Genomic DNA, 22,220 nt, shown 5'->3' with positions numbered 1-22,220 from the left:
GGATTCAAGTCTATTTTTTACATTACCTGGAAAGTTTTGAAATGAGGAGAGAGTATTGTGGCTAAACACACAAGGTGGAAATGGTGGGTGTGCCTGTGGGGTAAGGGGGCATTAAAGAGGGTTTGACTCTGACCTCAGCCAAGTTCTCCTACCCATCTTGAGATACAAAGGGATTTTGATTTTCTCATCTTCTTATCATCATCCCTGGAGCAGTTGTGATAGTACTCCCTGCATAAGGAGCATAGAATAGACCCGACACAGATTCAGTTTTACACAGAGCATGGCAATGAAAATATACTATGCCTTAGTGGAACTCTTTGAGTGTGTCCTGTGAAGGGGAAAAAGACTTTCATCAGAAAGATATTATGACTTGCTCCTTTGGCATTTGTGCTCGCTAGACTTGAGAGTACTTTCACTTGGACTCTGCATACATTGATTGAGGGGAATACCATCAATATTTGGGGAGTGGAGGTAGAAGTCATGTTTGGTTCCAAGCATTCTTACTCTACCTCTTAAGAAATACACCTTTCTAAAGGCTACTTAAGGTGTACTGACTACATTGATTTTCAACTGGTAATCTTGGGGTGGGGGGAAGAGAACTGGTAAAGGCTGTATCACTAGACTCTTCACTCTCTCAGGGATATTCCTGTAATCTCTGGGGGCATAATATTTACACTCTGGGGCCCCTGGCTCACTAGTGTTAGTGTGAATTGTGATGATAACTCCAGAGCATGTGGTAAAAAAAAATACAAAATAGTTAAAGAGAAGAAAGCTCAAGGGAAAGAACACTAGCCCCTAGAGGAAATGGGAAAGATTTTGTAAATAAGATAATGCTTCAGCTGCATGTTAAAGGAAGAGGGACTCTGTGAGAGGAGATAAGGAGAGAGTATATCCCAAGCATGGAAGAATGGAAGTACAAAAGTACAGAAATAGGAGACAGGGTGCCAACTGTGAACAATATGGAGGTCAATTTGACTGGATTATAGCGTTGGCATAAGAGTAATGTACAGAGTCTGGAAAGATAAATCGAGCTTGGGTCTGTAGGGCTTTTAAAACTAAACTAAGTTTATGTTTTATCCCAAAGGGAATGAAAAATCACCACAATGGTTAAGAAAGGAACATGGTAAGACGTGCTTAAAGAAGCTAGCTTGGCTGCAGTGTGCAGGGTATCCTGGAGTGTGGAGAGACTAATTAAGAGAGGTTACCACGGTAATATAGACAAGAGGTGATTTAAAAAAAAAAGTAAATTCACAACTAATAAAAGAGGAATAAAAGAAATTGTTAGGATCTATTTTTCCTACTTAAATGCTAATAAAAGTAACAATCTAAATTAAATGGATAGATATATACAAAAATATAAAAGCTCAGATTAACAGAACAGGAAATAATGTAATTAAATAACTCAGTCATCTAAGAAAAAAATGAACAAGTCAGAAATAAACTTCCAAAGGGGAAAAAACCCAGAACCAGATGGATTTAGAAACTAATTCTATTAAACATTTAAAGAAAAATTAAATCCAATACTACACAAAGTGTTTAAAGAAATGGGAAAAGGAGTTATTTCTTCTATGTCACAAATATGGCCTTGAAAGCTAATGTAGGGAAAGTCAAAGCTGAGAAAGAAAACTATAAACCAACATCCTTAAGTAAATAAATATTGATGCAAAAATTTTAAATAAAATATTAGCAAGGAGAATGCAGTAACAACACACAGATTATTCACTATAACTAGGCTGGATTTATATCAGGATAACAAGGCCAGTTCAATATTAAGAAAAGTATTATCTTAATGGACCACATTAGTAGCAATAACAATAATGTCATGTATATATTAATAAATACATACAAGTTTTTGAGAAGTATGACAATAATTCTTGTTAAAACACTAAAAACAGGAATAAACAGATTTTTCATTAATATGACAAGTAGTATTTGTCTAACACCCAACACTTACATTGTTTGTAATGGTAATTAAGTAGAGGCTTTTCTATTAAGATCAGGGATAAAGTAAGGAGGATTATTATTGCCATTACAATGCATTATAGTGTCAGAAATGGTATATAACAATATAATAAGAAAAAGAAATTGATGGTAAATATGAAACAATTATTTTTGCACACAATATAATTTAGACTCTAAAGAGTCAAATAAAGGTCTAAAACAATAACTTCCACAAAATTGCAGGCTATGAAATTACCAATATTTCTCATTTTACCAACAAAATCCAACATGAGGAGACAAAAATTCCATTTGAAATTACTACAGAAAGTATAAAACACTTGAGAATATATCTTTCAAGACAAGAAACTACATGAACAAAATTACAAGCTTTACTCAAATAATGACAGAACTATTGTTTGCTCTTTGTTTTTGAAAAAGACCAATGATATCACAAAGGTGATGTCTTGACTTGTGTGTGAATTGAATTTACATTATTATAGAGAAGGAATTTGATAGAATATCTTCTTTTACCATTTAAAAATTATTAATGTAACATTGGGCTTTATTGTAGAGATTTTTTATAGAATGCACATGCAAATTCACTGTCATTGTTTTTTTTTTTGAGAGTTCATTAATGCCTTCTTAAATGTCTTTTAAATTGTTTTGTGTAGTTTTTCTTTGGTATAATTAATTTGAACATTTTATATTTTTATAAATATTAATCCTTTTTATTTGAGTTGTCTGTTTCATAGCAAGGTTAGGTAAGATATTTTCTTATAATTTCATTTATTTCCTCTTTATTTGTTGTCAGTTTTACTTTTTCACTTTTTGTACTGGTAATTTCATTTTACTTGTTAAAATCAGACTAGATATTGATTTTTCTCTTATTGTTTCTCACTAGTTTCATTAATTATTATTTGTATTTATCTGATCCTTTGCTTTCAATTTGGTTAATCTCTTATTTGATTTTCAGAATTTCTGTTACATATCTAATTATTTTTTCTTTTTATTAAATTTCTATTTTTCTCTGAAAAGGAAAAAAAAGAAAAAAAGGCTTTTTGCTTACTTGATTGCTATATTTCATTCCATTTACTTTACTATCCAGTTCAGGCTTTCATTACCCCTCCACAATAGCCTCCTGTTTAGATTCCATGCTTTGGGTCTCTCCATTCTCTAATCTCTTATGTTGCCAATTTAATTATCTTCATCAATAAATTTGGTTAAGAAACTCTTGCTTACACACTTTTATTGCTCCCTGTTGTAAATAGGTTAAAATAAAAACCTGACCTTAAGTACCTTTCACAATTTGGGTCCAATTTAACTTAATAGCTTTGCTTCATTCTTTTTCTCTCTATGCCTTCTTCATTCTATCAAAATAGACAATTAACTCTCCCTCAAGGTCATCATACCCTTTCTTTTCTTAGTGCATTTTTACAGGTCATTTCCTCTCCACTCCTCCCACCAACCCTAACCAGAGATATTTTCTCTCTTCATTTCTATTTGCTGAAGTGTTTTTCTTCCTTCAAGTCCCAGCTCAAATATTCCTTCAAGAAACTTTTCCTGAATATTCTCCATATCTAGAATTCTCTACCTTTATAGCTCTTTTTTTCTGACTTCTGTGTCTTCCTTCAAAACATATTAAGTCATCCCTCCCTTTATAAATTAAATTCTAATCATTCATTATTTCTAGATGAAGTGTAAACTCCTATTTTTGACATCTAAATCTCCTCACAACCTAGCCCTGTTCATTTCTTTTTTAGTATTTTAACACATTACTTTCCTCCATGTGCTTTACAATCCAACCCCACTGGACTACTTGCTGTTCTTCACATGTGATATATAAGCTCTATAAGCTCTATACCTTTGCACAGCTGTATCCCATGACTAAACTATCCCTCCTTCTAAATGAACCCTCTTAGAGTTCCTGCCATCTTTCAAGATTCAGCTCATATAAAACCTCCTACCCAAGACCTTTTCTTGTCCCTCTAGCCCTAATGCCTTCTCCTTTAAGACTTCCTTCCACAAATTCTGTATTTATTTATAACCTATTGATTTATGTATATATTATTTTTTTCTCTTAGAATGTAATCTCCTTAAAGGAGTTATACTAAATATGTAGTACAGTACCTGGAACCTAGTAAAAACTTTAAAAAATGCTTGTTGGTTGAGTATAGGGATTGTTTTTATTTTATTTTTTTAATCTCTTGAAGGAAGCAAAAGATTTGGCACAAAGTAAGTGCTTATTGGGGTTTAGTTGTTTCTGACTCTTCATGACCCCATTTGGGGTTTTCTTGGCAAAGATCCTGGAGTGGTTTGCCATGCTCTTCTCTGGTTCATTTTAAAGATGAGGAAAATGAGGCAAGCAGGGTTAAGTGACCTGCCCTGGATCACACAACTAGTATCTGAGGCTGGATTTGAACTCAGTTTTTTTTTTTACTTCACTCTATCTCCACTCTACCACCTAACTGCCCAACAAATGCTTAATTAATTATTGTTAATTACAGATTTAGTATTCCATCTCCCATCTCCTTAAATGTTTAATAGGTCTTTTAAAATCCCTAGTTTCTTTCAGTTTTTAGATCAGCTACCACTTCCTAGAGGAATCCCAAGCTGATCCCCAAAGTTTCTAGGGCTGTAACCTGTTTGAAATTATTTTGTGTTTGCCTCTCTGCATACTTACTGATTCTCTCCAAATAGACAATAATTTCGTTGAGATCTGGAATTGTTGTTTTTATTTTTGTAGCCTTAGCATCTACTCTGGGTCTTGGCCATAATAGATGATTACTAAATGCCTATTGAATGAATGGAAACATGTGACCCTGGGGTGGCACCTGCCCCTCTGCCATCAGACAATATGTATTCTGAAAGAAGAATAAAGATTTGATGGGACTTCTTTTCTTGTTTTTTTTCTTGTTGTTGTTATTGTTTTTTTGTGACGTTGTTTTGGTAAAAGGGAAAGAGTTTAATATCTTGAAGCAAGTTAACTGATTGATGTGTGCTGATAGAAAAGGAACTTAGGTCATGCATATCAAAACCTCCTCATGCTAATGTGTTCAGCTATTAGAATCACATTGATTACATCTGGAAAATAGAAGAGAAAAAAATGCATAGCCTTCTGTAGACAACAGGGAAAGTTTAATAAGCTACCTTAAATCGCCCAACCAGTAACACATCTAAAATGTTAATTAAGCTTTTTTTTTTTATCCTCACCTCTGCTCTGTTGGCTTTAGTAAAAGCCTGTCTGCCAGCAGAACTCTCTACAGGTAGCCGTGATTCTGTTTGAAGTCGGTGATCTGGGCTTGGCTCATAACATTCACAGTAGATTTACCTGAAAAGATCAATAAAAGCATGTTCAAAGCTAGATTGGCTTCATAGAGCCCAGGATTTTATTAATTTATATAAACTTCCTAAAACTTTCACTGTAAGAAAAAAATAGGGGGAGGCTAGAGAATGTTTGTACTGGAGGAAATTGTAATGGGATTGTGGGTATTTTGGACCTTATTTCTTTTCTTTAAGTTCTTGTATAGGTAAGAAGGGAAAGGAAACATGACCACACTAAGGTTTTCTATAGATTTTCTACTAGAGCTTTGTAAGATTAATCTTGCCTATTTCTTGTCTATTTCACTATTTCCAATACTGTTTAGCTAATTTTCCCTACCTTACCATCCTGTGTCCAGTACAAACTTAATTGACTTTGTATTCCAAGAGCTTAGGCTTAAAAAATGTCATCTTTCTTTAAGAGCCCATTTCTAGGTCTTCTTGTCACATTTTAAGAAGAACCAAAGAATCAGAGTTGAAAGGGATCCTTCCTGCTAAAAAGTACAGCCCATGTACTTAAAAAAATCCCTTCTACAATTTACTTGCTGAGAGCTCCAACAATCCTTGGTTGAAGCCCTCCAGTAAGCGGGAACCAATTACCTCCTGAAGTTGCTTATTCCATTTAGAGAGAGCTCTAAAAAGTTTTTTTGTACATAAAGTCTAAATTTGACTCTTCAGGCAAATTGGCTATTAGATGAATATCTCTCACTTGTGCAATGCCTTAAAGTTATGCAATACTTTCAAACACATTCTCTTTATTTAGGGGTAGATGTAATTGGATAGATGACTCTCATTTGTACAGTGCCTCACAATTACAAAATACTTTAAAAAGGATTCTCTTTTTTTCAGGGTTTCAAAGCTTCTTAATGTAATGGGCACCCTTGAGAATGGGCAGCTAGGTGGTAGAGGGGGGAGAACATCAGGCCTGGAGTCAGGAATACTTCAGTTCAAAGATGACCTCAAACACTTGCTAGCTATGTATGTGACTTTTGGAAAGTCACAACGTTTTCTGCCTCAATTTGCTCATCTGTAAAATAAGCTGGAAAGGAAGTGGTAAATGACATCTTTGCTAAGAAAACCCCAGATGGGTCAATGAAGAATAAGGATATGACTGAACAACAACAAACCCCTTTTGGGAGTCTGGTGAAGCCTATGGATCCCTTATTTCAGAAAAAAATTAAAATGCATACCAACAGAACCATAAATATACTTCTTCTCTCTCTCTCTCTCTCTCTCTCTCTCTCTCTCTCTCTCTCTCTCTCTCTCTCTCTCTCTCTCTCTCTCTCTCTCTCTCTCCCTCCCTGTCTCTCTGTCCCCGTCTCTCTTTCTTTCTTTCTTTCTTTCTTTCTTTCTTTCTTTCTTTCTTTCTTTCTTTCTTTCTTTCTTTCTTTCTTTCTTTCTTTCTTTCTTTCTTTCTTTCTTTCTTTCTTTCTTTCTTTCTTTCTTTCTTTCTTTCTTTCTTTCTTTCTTTCTTTCTTTCTTTCTTTCTTTCTTTCTTTCTTTCTTTCTTTCTTTCTTTCTTTCTTTCTTTCCTCTTTCTCTCTCTCATTCTCTCTCTCTCTCTCTCTCTCTCTCTCTCTCTCTCTCTCTCTCTCTCTCGCTCTCGCTCTCTCTCTCTTTCTCTCTCTCTCTCAAAACAAGTTCATGGAGCCCAGTCTGAAGACCCCTGTCTTAATTTATTCTTAAAATGCTTCACTGAGGTGAGCAAAACAGGTATTTTTATTCCCAATTTATAGATGAGGAAACTCAAAGTATTTAGTTAATGTCATTTACACTGTTAATAAATGATGGAGCTGGAACTTGAATTTGTATTTTAAGGTATCTCAATGGCATCAATGTGACAAAATAGATAAAATAGTGGATCTAGTCAGAATGCCCATGTTTAAATCCAGTCTTAGTCACTTAGTATTGTGTGACCCTAAACAACTCACTTAACCGCTATCTACTTCAGAGTCCTCACCTGAAAAAGGGGAATCTATAGGATTGTTGTGAGGATCAAATGAGATATTTATGAAATGCTTAGCATGTTGATTGGCACAGAGTAAATGCTTGTTCCCTTCCTTTTCTTTTCTGACTCTACATTTAATATTCCTTCTTTCCTCTACCAAAGCTCTCAACACATCTGAAGGGGATCCAGAAAATTAGAGCAATAAAGTAGGTAATAATTAGGTCTTTTGAAAAAAAGTTGAAGGAATTGAGGTGTTGCAATTTAGAAAAGAGAAAGCTACAGGATGACTTGACTGCTTAAGAAAAACAATGAGAAGGAAATTGGATAGAGAATAAATAGCTTTTTAAAAAAAATATGAGGATGATAAAAAGATGGATACAGTTCTAAGGATGGTGTTTCCATTCTTGGAGATCTTTAAAATTAAATTCAACAACTGCTTATTTTTCTAGGTCATTCATCACAAGGTTCTATTATTATTATTATTAAGAACTAGCATTTATATAGTACATTAAGGTTTGCAGAGCACTTTATATATATATGTAAAACCTCATTATATATATATATACATATATATATATATATATATATATATATATATATATAAACCTTGATCCTTACAGGAACCCTGGTAGATGGGCAATATTATTAACTCCATTTTACAGCTGAGAAAACTGAGGCTAAATGAGTTGGTTACCCAGGTTTGCAAAGCTAGTAGGTGTCTGAGGCAGGATTCAAATTCAGTTCTTTCTGTCTCAAAGTCATCCAGCATATTCTAATGCTTCTTCAAAACTGAAGAACTTGGAATAGAAAGCAAGGAATAATATTAAATGCATGTTTGTTGGTTCAGCTAGCACAATTTTTAAGCCCTTACCTTCTGTCTTAGAATTAAATCAATGTCTTTGTTTCAAGGCAGAAGAACAATAAGAACTAGGCAATGGAAGTTGTCAGATTTGAATCCAGGACCTCCCATCTCTGAGCCTGGTTCTTAATCTACTGAGCCTTTTAGCTGCTGTCCATGGCACAAATAAACAAAATAGAAGAGAAATCATAGAATCAGAAAGAATGACTATTCAGAGCTAAAAGGAACCTAAGAAGTATTGAATTTTTTTTTTTGTATGAAGAAAATGAAGTCCAGAGATGTTAGGTGATTTTTTAAGGTCACACTGGTGGCAAAATTTCAGTCAGAACTCTGGTCCTCTGAGACAGAGCTCTTTCCATTGAATTATGCCTTCCCAATGATTTCATGACTCTCATTGATGAAGGTGAATATATATATATATATATATATATATATATATATGGATGTGCATAAGTTGAACTCAGGAATAGATAGCCTAGGATTTCTTGTGGCTTGCTCTTGGTCCCCATCAGGCTGAGGCCAGGACTGTTCTTGTGATTGCCTTATACTTTTACCAGTTGTCAGTGTTTAGTTCTCAGCTGGCTTCCATGGACAGGTAAAAGAAGATTTTCATCTTCAATTGAGTGTGTATTTGTGTATATATATCAAAGAATGGTTGAAAGAAGGAGGCAGAAGATTCTGTTCTTACTGAAGATCTCAGGGAATAAACATTTCCTTGGATGCTGGAGAGCACGTTCACTGATATGACTAATAAATATGTATTGAGCATCAATTATGTGCTTGAGAGACAATGTGATAAATTGAGTAGTGGATTGGCCTTTAAATTAAGAAGACCTAAATTCAAATTCTCCTTCTTGTACATTTTGACTCTGTGTCAACAACGAAGCCACTAAATATCCCAGACAACTCTAAGACTAGAGGTGACAGACAAGATGAAAATTTATATGGGTGGAAGAAATTTCTATATTGGCAGTTCCCAACCGAGATGAAATTAAAGGACTGGACAATGGGAAAATGGGTCTGTCACTGAGCTTGGCACCCAAAGAAGTATCACTAATCTTATTCTCAAGGGACTCACCATATTATTGGGGTGATCTATTGAGTTATCTATGTTTATTTCAATCAATAAACATTTATTTAGCTTCTACTATGTACCAAACTCTGTATTAAGAGCTAGAGATTCAAAAAGAGGCAAAAGGCAGCCCTTGCGCTCAAAGAGCTTACAATCATAGCAGAGATGTTGCAAACAAATAATACAAAGTGAACTACATCCAGGATAAATAGAAAATAATTAACAGAGGGAAGGCATTATATATCTCTGTGTACATGCATGATAAAATATAACTAAAAATGCAAACAATAGAAGTAAAATATTAAAGGACTGGTACAGCCCTAAAGAGGGTAGCTATATGGCACAAGGGATAGAATGCTGACCTTGAAATCAGGATGACTCATCTTCCTGAATTAAAATCTGGCCTCTGATTTTTACCAGCTATGTGATCCTGGGTAAATCACTTACCCTTTTTGCCTCAATTTCTTTATCTGTAAAGTGAGGTGGAGAAGGAAATGGCAAACTACACCAATATCTTGCTAAGAAATCCTGAAATGGGGTTGGACACAAATGAAATGACTAAACAATAACAATAATCACATTATCCTTTAAGGACTTCTAGTTAATTACATTACCTCAACAATTAACTTAACTTTTGGGAACCTCAGATCTCTTGTTGATAAAACTAAGGGGCTGGATTAGAAATATTTAATGTCCCTCCCAAATCTGACATTTTATGACTTTATGTTTTAAAATGACTGTTGTATGCTGTATGTTATGTTTGGGTGATTTTTTTTTTGACACGAGTTTTAGGAAGTGGGGAGGGTTTCGTGAAACCAGTGTGATTTCAAGAACCTTCTATGAATCAGAAGGGAGGATATTCTGGTTATTATAAATGTAAGAGGGGAAATAGGAATAGAGTGAGTTATTTATCTCCTTGCAATGGGAGTAAAACCTTGGGTTTATGTATTGAAAAGAGAGCTGACTTCATGTTGGAGGATGGAATGTATTATTTCTTCTTGGTTAGAAAAAGTAATATCCCCACTGTGTCAAATGCTGATTTCTTTCTTTTTTAAAAGACTGTATGGTTTAGATTAAGAGTGTAAAATCAGAACTTAGAAGCCAATCAGCCAGCTAGAGCTGCTTTGATCTCTAAAATGCTGGAATTATCTTTAATCAGAGGAGGTTTAAATTGGCTAAATAGTGGGATTAGAGGTGAAATTACCATCATTTTGTCCATTAAAGTTTTGGTTCCCTTCCTGCAAATGGGAACATCTGATCAGCTCTTCTCCTTATTGCTTTTTTTGCATTCATTATTGGCGACCTTCCAATCTGTTCAGTTTTTAGTTCATTTGAAATCATGGTAGTTGATATCAATGTCAAGTTGGAACTCTTTCTCACAGCCATCATTTGTAAAGTGTTGACAGAAATATTTTAATATATTATTCTGGGTTTTTACGTCTCTATCCCACAGAGAAATGTCTCCATTTCTGGACAGACCTTGGTGGTTATTTTTTTCCCCTTTCAGATATCATTTTTCCTTCCTTCAAAATAACACTTGCATCCTTTTGGATTGGGTTTGTGACTTAATTGTTTATAATGCTTCACCTGTTTCTTCAGTAGTGATAAGATTAAAGACAATTTATCTAGAGGCATAAATATATACATATGTATATGTACTACATGATTCTATAACTATAAATACAAACATTAACACAGTATATATAACTACATACAAATATTTGTATATAAATACATATATACGTGTATCTGTGTATGTATATTCCCTTCTTTAAGTCCCTTCACCACAGGCACCTCATCTGTAATATAGAAGAGTTTAGATTAGAAGGCTTTAAAAGTCCCTTTCAGTCTTGAACCTTAGATACCATATGAGGTTCCACTTACCTATGAACTCCATATGTAAGATTATAATCCAATTCAACAGTCATTGACTATATAACTATTACGCGTAAGACAACATGGTACAAATAAACTCAAAAGAGACATATGATGGAGCAGAACAAGGTAAGCTACACTGCTATTAAAAAGTTGAGGAGGTATGGGGGCAGCTGGGTGACTCAGTGGATTGAGATTCAGGCCTGGAGACTGGAGGTCCTAGGTTCAAATCTGACTTCAGGTACTTCCCAGCTGTGTGACCCTGGGCAACTCACTTAATCCCCATTGCCTAGCCCTTACCACTCTTCTGCCTTGGAACCAATACACAATATTGATTCTAAGATGGAAGGTATGGGTTAAAAAAAAAAAGAAAAAGAAAAGCTATGTGAAAAACAATCCCACCAATTCTGTTACCTGCCTGCAATTTTATATTTGAATTAATTCATAAATTCTACTAAAATTATTGATTATTTACTAGTAGTGCAAGAAACAATAAAAGAGATACTGTGGTATGGATGTATAGTCAAGAGAAGGAGAAATTTATGAGGAATGGGGATAAATGTACATTGATTACTGTAGCAGTTAAAATTTAGAGGGGAAACTGAGGCAGGGTAGAAATTAGTTTCTCTCTGCAAGGAATATTATATTTTTAGAGGTTTATTAAAGGTTAAGAATTTAAGAAAAATACAAGTAAGAAAGGGCATGTGCCAAGTGGGCCGAGAGGCCCAATTCAATTTCACTCACATCATGAGATGCGTCTGCTTGCCAGTGGAGACAGGGAGAAAAGAGACCCCGCCTATGGCGGAGACCCTTTATATCATAATTTGCTCTCGGCCCAGGTGAGAATTGAGTGAGATTACAAAGCATTCTGGGGAAGTGGAGCAAGGACTTCTGGGGATTGAAGTCCTGGATTCAAGTCTCCATTTTTACATTCCTCTGTTTGATCCTCTGGGAAGAAGGACTTCCCCAAAGGATCATAAAAAACATAATCAATTTAAAGATTACAATAATTTGAGGATAAGAGAAAAAAATAACAAAACCAATAATTGCTTGACGCATTGACAAAAAGCCAGTTAGGGGGCAGTCCCCTTTGGCATGAAAGTATACATACAAATAAATGTTCAATCAACTACACCCAAAGTTCATTTTTGTGCAGCTTATGGTCTGAAGGCTTCTTCATGGTATCTTTTCCAACAGTTCAGTTTCTGGATTCAGAGAGGTATCATCTTTCTTTACCTAAAATTCTTCTAAAAAGGAATTTAAACTTTGCAATTTAAAATGATATTTTTTACATTCCCCCATTAAGAGGGTGATTGACAAATACAGGATCACTTAGGGATACATGGCTGAGGTATGAGGTATATGAATCAATTGATAAGAGAAATTGAAAAATCCAAATAAAAAAGAAAATACTTGAAGAAAATACAGACTATCAAAATCTTATGTGTAAACATTCTAAGTAAAAGAAAAATAAATCTATAACAGGTCCTTGAATCAGGGCCCAATTAAATGATCTAAGCAATGATGCATTTACCCAGTCAATAGCCAGGACTACAGAAAGTTACCACACTATGAAAGGCAGAAAAGGGACCAGATTATAGGAGCCAAGGTTGAGATACTTGGTAGAATGTGGAACAAGGCAGACCTGCCTTTAACATATGCTAAACAGCCGTAACCTCGAACCCCAAACACGTTCAAGTCCTCTTTGTCTAGGCTCAAAATTACATCAATCCCACCAGGATTGGTTGGTCTCTTTGACCTTGTGCTTGATTGACATTATGCAGTTTAGCTTTGTGCTTCTTTGGCACTGTGCAATGGCTCTTTTGTGTGTATCTTGTCCTGGAATCAGACAGAATCATTAAGCAAAGTCCCATAATTTTTTAAATAATTAGTGGCTTCATTTTTGTAGTCACAAGCTTTTTGGGCATGCATTTGCAATGTATCTTAAACTTATAGTACTACAAAATCAAAAAGTTAAAGAAAATCTAAATGCTGGTGACATGTGCTTCAAATATAAAAAAGAGAGAAAAATAAAAAAATACTGAAAAAGTATAGTGCACATGCAAGAAAAATATAATAAAAGAGCTTTAAAAAATTAAAAAATATAGCTTATAATCATTGACACACTGTGTTAGCTAAGAAAATATAGAATGCAAGGCTTTCTCACCAAAAATGAGATCCATTTCCTCTTTATATCTGTCCATGATCCACTGTAAGTATGAGCAAATGAATTGAACAAGGTAACATTTTTCATTTTTAAAGAAGAGTATTACAAATATGTAGATATCAATATCCCCAAAATTTTCAATAGCCCAATTAATTACAATAGCAAACAAACACACAATCATTTTCACATAAGTTGCTGTATGGCATTTTTTAAAAAAAACCTATGAATTGATGGATATTTGTCAAAAGTTTTACAAATGTAGCAATCTTTCAACCTTGGTAATAAATATATTTTTAAACAAAGTAAAAATCATCTTGGGTTAAGAACATAATCAAGAAATCTAGAGATCATTCTGATGGGAGTAAAGTAGTGAGCTGAAGAGTATAAATAAGGAGTGCTCCTTTTTTGGAGGCCTTTTTGGGGTACAAATGCCCTGAGATTAACTGCTCCAACTTCCATTCACATGAGGGAAGGTTGGGGGTTATAAAATGTATTTTACTTCAGCTACTAGAATGGGCCTTACACCTCATGGTAGGGGCAGGCAAAATAACCAGAGATTGTTAAAAAAATTCCAAAAATCATGTTTAAAAAACCCTTAAAATAATTTGAGATATTTAGCACATTAAATTTTTCAAAGGTTGTTATAGCAATTGTAACCAGTTCTGATGAAGTCCATCTATCCTCTATGTGACAATTTACAAGGTCAAAACAGAAAGGCTGTTTTTATATGTGGCCTTATTCAATAATATTTGTTCAATATAATTATAGGAGTAAAGCAACAGAATTTAACAGTTAAACTCAGTACATTAAAGAACAGTGTAACAGAATAATATTGAATGCAATAATATGTGAATTTAAAATCACAAAGTTAAACCTTAAACAAAGCAATCAGTAAAATGCAATAGAATACAGAGATTTTTATAAACCATTGGAGTCTGAAATGCCTTATATATATATATATATATATATATATATAGCCTCCAGTCTCTTTAAAGTTCCTTAGGGTTTTTTTAAATTATCCATTTACTATTATTATTTTAAATTATCAATTATCCAGATGTCCATTATCAGAAGGCAGAAAATTGGTTAAGCAATGGGGGTTAAATGACCTGCTCAGGACTACCCTGCCATGAAGTATCTCAGGCCAGATTCCAACCAAAGATGGGCTCCTGTCTTTAGGCCTGGTTCTCAGTCCACTGAGACACCCAGCTACCTCCCCAAAGTTAGCTAAAAGTTTGTACAGAGCTGAATATTTTCTCTGTGATGCAGGTGAAGTCAATAAAATGGTCAATGCTATTAAAAGATATCCTTGTAAAATAGCCATGTTTTTTAAGTTCCTGTTCGCAAGTCTCTTTCTTCTCCTTTCCCTTTTCTCTCTCCCCTCCAATGATCCACACATGTGGTCAATACCCCGTCCATGTGGAGGCTTAGCCTAAGGGAAAATTACCCCATTTGTTACCAGCTGGTTTTTGATCCTGAAGAAACTGGGTCTGCTACCAGCAGCCTGGGTGATGAGCCGGCTGGGGTCGAGTACGTGGGTCTGGGGTGCAGAAACAGGCAGGCAGCGGCCAGCAATGGTTGCAGGCAGGAACACAGGCAGGCAGGGCCATGAGAGTGGGCACCAGGTGAGAACAGAGAGAACACCGGGGGGGGGGGGGGGCAAGGGCAGGACAGGAATGCAGACAAGCAAGGCCAGGAGCCGGAGCGGGCAGCTGGGGTGGCCATGTAAGCTGCAATCTGGGTCAAACAGCAAACCGGTCTGGAGTGGATGGCTGCAGGCAGGCAGGTAGAAGTGGCTGAGCCGGGTGGGGTGAGCTATCTAATGGCTGGAACGAGCAGCAGCTTTGCGATGGTAAAAAAAACCTTGACCAGAGAAACGTGGCTTAAAAAAAAATTCTAGGCTAAAAAATTTGAGAAGTTCTCGTTCCTTCGTGGTCGCCATAACTGTAGCAGTTAAAAATTTAGGGGGGAAACTGAGGCAGGGTAGAAATTAGTTTCTCTCTGCAAGGAATTTTATATTTTTAGAGGTTTATTAAAGGTTAAGAATTTAAGAAAAATACAAGTAAGAAAGGGCATGTGCCAGGTGGGCCAAGAGGCCCAATTCAATTTCACTTACATCATGAGACGCGTCTGCTTGCCAGTGGAGACAGGAAGAAAAGAGACCCTACCTATGGTGGAGACTCTTTATATCATAATTTGCTCTTGGCCCAGGTGAGAATTGAGTGAGATTACAAAGCATTCTGGGGAAGTGGAGCAAGGACTTCTGGGGATTGAAGTCCTGGATTCAAGTCTCCATTTTTACATTACCTAATATAAATTAATATAAACATAAATTGCTAGATTTGGCAATTTATAGTTGTACCTCATTATATACTGGTTTACTTATTGAGATTTTACTATATCTAATTCTGTATTAATGAGTTTTCTCTATATTGTGGAATTTTGCAGATGAATACTGTATTGCTGTACACAATGGAAATGCAGTACACCACTACCATTTATACAGGTTTACCAACATGAGATTGTATATGCACACTGTTGGCTGATGGAATGAAAGGCAACCAACCATACCTCTGTGTTCTATATTCTAGGAGCTGATTGGCTCAGTGACTATAGCATTGGTCTGTTTTGCTCTCCTGCACTGTACCTATATGTTCAGTATCTCTCTTTATCCACTTCACATCAAAGCTGATTGCTGTGCATACTGTTGCTCTGTGGTGGTGCGTTTTTGTGAAGTTTTTGTAAAGTTTGAATTTATTTGAAGCACTATGCCACCCAAACATTCTGGGCCTTCTAAGGCTACTGGCAGTGAACCCAAGGGCCAGAGGAAGATGCTCACTATCAAAGAACAATAAAATAAATATAATGCCTCTACTTTGTAGATTTTCATCTATTGCAGGCATCTCTGGAAGACAACTCCTGTGATAGGTGAGGGATGACTGTATTAACATGCTGCTTCTGGACTTGGATATTTTGGGGCTACAATCTTGCCATATAGTAGAAAGTTTATAGATACCATGTTAATAGTGGCAATACAGAATTGTGTCAAAGAATAAACAGAATTTTTCTTAGTATTTGATTCTAACTTCTTTATTAGTAGTTCTTCTCCACTCCCAAATGTTTTACCAACTAAGATAAGAGTCTTTCTGGTCAATTCTAGGTTTCAACGTCTGCCTGTATCATTTCTAAAAAAATAAAATCTTCATGGCAGATTATGGGACTAGGGTTATGGACAGCTTGGCACAGTGACTAGAATAATGGATTCTGAGTTCAGAAGACCGAAGTTCAAAACCCACTTTATTTATTAACTTATGTATTATTTGTGTGACCCTAGGCAAGTTACTTAACCTGCTCTGTCTCAATAAACTCATCTGCAAAGCAGGGATAATAATAACACTTTCCTCACAAGTTTGTTACAAAGATCAAATGGAATAATATAGGAAAAGCACTTTAGAAACCAAAAGCTCTATAAAAAGGTGAGTTCTCATTATTATTTTGGGCATAAGGCCAATTGCTCTAGGGAGAAATATGTGAGTATAATGGAAGAGTGAGCCAAGACAGGAAGGAGATGGCAAGTATTCAGAGTGGCATCAGGCAACTTAGGAAGGGGCAGTCAGTAAGAACAATAGCATAATGTACAAGCATGTCTACAACAAAAGGGAACAAATATGCTTCATGGCCAGAAACTAGTACCAGGGTGAACACTGGATTTGCAGTTAGGGGTTCCAGATTCCAATGATGAAATGGCCATTGACTTATTGTGTGCCTAGTGACAGGTCACTTCTCTCTGGGCTTCCATTTTCTCATCAGTTAAAAAGAAGAGTTTGGATCTAATGCTTACAAAGATCCTCTCCACCTCCAAAGCCTGGGAAACTTCTGCCCTCTGCCTGGCTCCTATGTGTGCTGCCAAGTGTGGAGGGTTAAAGCCAGGCTGGTGTGTCCTTGGGAGTCAGAGGGAAGCAGAGCTCACCTCTCAGTCCTCCAAGTTCTCCAAACCAGCAGATGGTGGCAGAGAGACTAGGCTCATTTAGCAGTGCTAAATGTTAACAAATGCCCTTGGTGGGTAATTTCATGAAATAATTAATATGCCTTTCTTTAAGAGAGGTTTGGTAGTATAAGTCAGAGAGACACTTAGCAGGCCCAGTGCTGATTAGTGTGGGTGACCAGTGTATACTGGAATCTTTGATACTTCTTGGCTTTTTCTTGGCTTCCCGGAGGCCCTTTGGACTGAGCACGAAAGATGGTGAGACCCTATTGGCCTTCAGGGAAACTCTGTGACATTTAAATGCTGCTGGGGCCTGGCTTGCGAATATCTAAACTAATTAAAGTCAAATCATAATTGTGGAAGCTTGTTCACCAGAATTCTAATCAGCCTTGGAGCTCCATCTCCCATGAAGATTGCTATGCTGAAGGCTGTCTTCAGATATAGGAATATGGTATTTTACCAGACTGGGGATTAATACCAGGATCTTTATGGATCTTTAAAGCTATACTATCTCCTGAGAAATGTTGTCCCTTGATCTAAGATTTTAAAAATTCACAACTAGCCATTTGGGGTACATTTCCCTACTTCCCCTTATTTTTCACAGTGACATAATTCAGAGACTTGCACACTTTTCTTTTACTTTACTCTTAAGATCAGAGTAGTGGTACCTCTGAGCCAGAATATTGTTAGGGCCACATGTCTGTGCTAAGATTACATGGGGAAGTTATCTTTATTAGGCTGAATTTTAATTTTATTCCATTTGTCCTCATTAAACAACTGTTTGTCCCCTCAGGCATTTTGGAGCTAATTTTCTGACTATGTATTGGTTCCCAGGCTGTAAAAGTTAAAGCTTATTTGAATTTTTGCCTAGGACTCCTCGGGATTTACAGGAATTGAACTTGAGGAATTTCTAAGTGTGGGCATACCTGCTTTGGTTACAGAGAATCTTTTTTCCATATCTAATGTGACAAATATCGCTGAAAGACCGAAAAAGAAAATATTTGTGTAAACTAGTTTTAGTAACTAAACATTCAGTTTATTATATATTGACACCTATATTTAGCATATACAATTTGCTTATGAACACATACATATATGGATATATATGTATATAATTATACATTCATATATATATATACACTTATATTCTGCTAAAGCTTTGAAAGTACCATTTTTTATCTCTATCTCTTTCTCGTTCTCCTCTTTCTCTGTTTCTTTTAACTATTTCTGACTGAATTAATTGTAAGGGATGCTGAGTTTATGTTTACATATTTACGTCTCAAACTTTTATTTTCCTTCTGTAGTATTTCTGTAAGGAGGAGATGCATGAGAATGGAAAAGAAAGGGCAAAATACTCTTCTATCAATCAATAGGCATTTATTAAGTAGATGTTATCTGTAAAGTGTAGCATTTCCTTATAAGATCTCTATTTTATTAGCTTGATTTTATACAAAAAGAAACTGAAACCCATACAAATAGTAATTTGCTGGAGATTCCACAAGTAGTAATAGTCAGAACTTGGATTAGATTTTAGGAAGCTTCTGAATCCTAAACCACAATGCCTCATTATGAATTGCTTTTTATTGTTACCTCTTAACTAAATGGTATCCTGTGCCTTTAATTAGACTGTAACCTCCTTGAGGGTAGGAACTGAGACTTATGCACCTTTGTATCCTCCATAGCCTTGGTACAGTAGATGACTAGACTAATTATCCATTATTTTTCAAGTTAAATTTAATTTAATTCCTAGTGGAATAGGGTCTTTATTTTCCCCTTCAGCTTGCTTTTGTGAATCTGGTGAATATCATCTTAAAAAGACTTGTTTATACAAAAAAAAAAGACTTGTTTATAGAACTCTCCCTTCTCAACTATTTTTTAAAAAAACATTTTAAAACCTTTACCTACTATCTTAGAATTGTCATTTCAAAGGCAGAAGAGTGGAAAGGACTAGGCAATTGGGGGTTAAGTGACTTGCCCAGGGTCACACAGTTAGGAAATGTCTGAGATCACATTTGAACCCAACACCTCTCATTTCCAGGCTTGGTTCTCTACCTCTTCAACCTTTTAATAGCAGTGTAGCTTACCTTCTTCTGCTTCATCATTTTCTATCTTGTTTCAGATTCATATGTTGTAAATATTTCCTGTATTGGATTATCATCCCACTGAAGTCAATTTCTATAGTTCAGTTATGTCCAGCTCATTTGTGAGCTCATATGTGATCTCATTTGGCATTGTCTTGGCAAAGACATTGGAAAAATTTGCCAATTTCCTCTTCAGCTCATTTAACTGATGAGAAAACTCCAGGAAACAGGGTTAACTGACTTGCCAGAGCCTTACTTACTTACATACAGAGACTTACTACAGAGCTAGTAAGTGTCTAAGGCCTTATTTGAACTCATTGAGACTAGTCTTTCTCAGGAAGAATGCTCGATTCACTGTACTACTCAGCTGCCCAATGTCAGTATCTATCACTTCTCAAATTTTCTGCTCCCCACCTCAGATCATATTTATTGTAATGAATAATCATTCAGCAAAGAGAAATATGAAATATAACAATGATCTGATTAAAATCATTTGTGCTTCCAGCTAAACAGGTAATTCTGGAAGTGAGACACATCTATGACTTTGCAGATATGTTCCAGGAAGTTGCCTGAAGTATAGAAATCTCTTGACCAACATAGAACCTAGAGCAGGAGCTGGAAGGGACCTCTAATCTCTACATTTGATATGTGAGGAACCTGAGGCCCTGGGAGATAAAGAAACTTGGGCAGGATCACACATACTAAGTGTCAGAGGTAGAATTTGAATCTGTGTCTTCATGATGCCCAAACCTATTCTCTATGCATGCTATCATGATATTTCCTGGTAGTATATAACTATGGATATTACATATCTTAAGATGATGATCAATATACATTTGTAATATCATATATAATATTTCAGAAATAAGGTTTTGTAAACTAAAGATAGACTTGAAGAGACTAACCAAGAAGAAGTGTAAGAAAGAATTTTTACAATGTTGAGAGAAGGAAGAAGATATTGAGCAACCATCATTTATTGAATGCTTCTCAAAGCGTGGTTCAAATATACATATAGGGGTCCCCAAGACAATTTTAGGATGTCTATGAGATAAAAATTATTTTCATGATAACACAAAGATGTTTTAATTTCTAATATGGTAAATATAAAAAGAAGAGGCAGCTAGATGGCATAGTGGATTGATCACTGAGCCTGGAGTCAGGAGTAACTAAGTTTAAAACCAGTCACAAGTATTTATGTTATCCCAGACAACTTGGTTTGCCTCAGTTTCCTCATATTTAAAATGAGGCAGAGAAGGAAATGGCAAACCAAAGTAACTGCTAAGAAAGCCCCAAAGGCAGTCACGAAAAGTTGGACACAACTGAAGTGATTGATGACAACAAAAATGTCAATTGATGTAACACACATAAACAAAAGCTTTTTGGAGAGAGTCTTAAATGTTTCTTTAAATATGTAGAGTAGGAGTCTTGAAACAAAAATGTTTGAGAAACACTGATATGATGGATAAAATGCCTGACCTGAAGGTACTGTTATAGATGGAACATTCTGAAAATAAATTACTTGGCAAAAGACCTTTTTTTAAATAATATAGTAAGGCTGCTAACATACGTGTATGAAGAAACAACCTTCAAAAGGGATTGGGATAGTTTTAGAAAGAAAATGATCTGTAGGCTTGTAGACAGATCTCTTTGTCAATAAGGTAGAATAATATTTCATTTGCATGGGGCCAATTTAATCCTTTAGAGAGTCAGGACAGCATTTATTACAAAACAGAAAAATGCTAGTATGAAGAAATACATATACATGTGTATCAAAGAGATAGATTTTGAGACTTCAGGGTTGCAAAATACCACAAGTATCTCAGCTAATGTGTTTTTTGGGTGTGTGTGCATTATGACTAAAGAAGATAAAACTGAAAAACTGAGAAATAAAAACTTTTAGATTGAATTATGATCCCCCAAAAGAATTACTTATTTAATAGGGAAAAGTTACAGAAGTATGACTTTTAAGTAAAAGAATTAACTCAGGTCTTTCTGACTCTAGGTCCAGTGTTCTTAAGTGACTCGGTGGATAGAGAGCCATGCCCAGAGACAGGAGGTCCTGGGTACAAATCTGGCCTCAGACAGGTTAGGTGAATGAGTGCAAGCAAGAGGGAAGTGGGATATTGTTGACAAATTGAGGAGAGAGAAATGCAATCTTTAGATAATGTAAATTTTGACTATCTCCTCATTCTCTCCTAACCCAATCTGGAGTACATGGAAGATCTTACACTGTAGGGGTATGAGAAAGTACTGAACATACATTATACTCTTTAAACTTGGGAAACAGTTAAATAAGAACTTAATGCAACACTTCTAGTCAATTTGTGAAATTCCTAAAGGAAAAGAACATGAAACCTCCACAATCCCTACCAAAAAAAAAAAATGGGAAGGAGAAAGGAAGAAAAGGGAAAAAAAAGAACGAAAAATAGTTCAATTGTATATTTCTGGCTTTTTGAAGAAATGTTTTTTAGATAAAAAGTACAATTATTCAATGAAAGAAAATACCGTTTAACTAGCAGTTTTAGCAGTTTCTCTTTCTGTTGTATTCACTATTCCTTCAAGATGACTTAAAAATTATTCTGGGAATGAAGGATTTTTAAAAGTCAGATACAGCCTAGAAAACGAAGTTATTTGATTCCCATTGGACTATAGGCTCCTGAGATTATACTATTTATGGTGTAATTTTTGATCATCAGTCCTAAACCTCAGTATAAAATGTGGTCTGACATATTTAGGGGTATTACTGAATGTTGTTAAAGAAAGCAGAAAGGTGTTTCATTCTCAAGCCTTTTAGATTCTAGAGATGCAGGTAGGATATCTGAAGTCTAACAAGGCATACAAAGAAATGTTATATGCAGAAAAAGAAAAGATTTTATTCTTTACACATGTCAATCTAGTAACAAAGGCCAGAAAAAATCATTTTGTGTGTGTGAGAGAAGAATTTTTGATAGAAAACCTTTGCTCTTATTTTCCA

General features: G+C 35.5%; 1 long non-coding RNA gene across 1 annotated transcript in view; it reads right to left on the bottom strand.

Annotated features, from left to right (window-relative positions):
- Positions 1-4,419: 4,419 nt before the first annotated feature.
- The window catches only part of LOC130457393 (uncharacterized), a 55,891-nt gene continuing 38,090 nt past the window's right edge, over positions 4,420-22,220 (bottom strand). The window contains exon 4 of the long non-coding RNA XR_008916567.1: positions 4,420-5,269. This is a non-coding gene — a long non-coding RNA (uncharacterized LOC130457393). The remainder of the gene's footprint in view (positions 5,270-22,220) is intronic.

Source organism: Monodelphis domestica, chromosome 2 (assembly GCF_027887165.1).
Source record: "Monodelphis domestica isolate mMonDom1 chromosome 2, mMonDom1.pri, whole genome shotgun sequence".
Classification (NCBI taxonomy): domain Eukaryota; kingdom Metazoa; phylum Chordata; class Mammalia; order Didelphimorphia; family Didelphidae; genus Monodelphis; species Monodelphis domestica.
The sequence above is the reverse complement of the archived record's forward strand: the minus strand, read 5'-3'. Positions and strand labels throughout refer to the sequence as shown.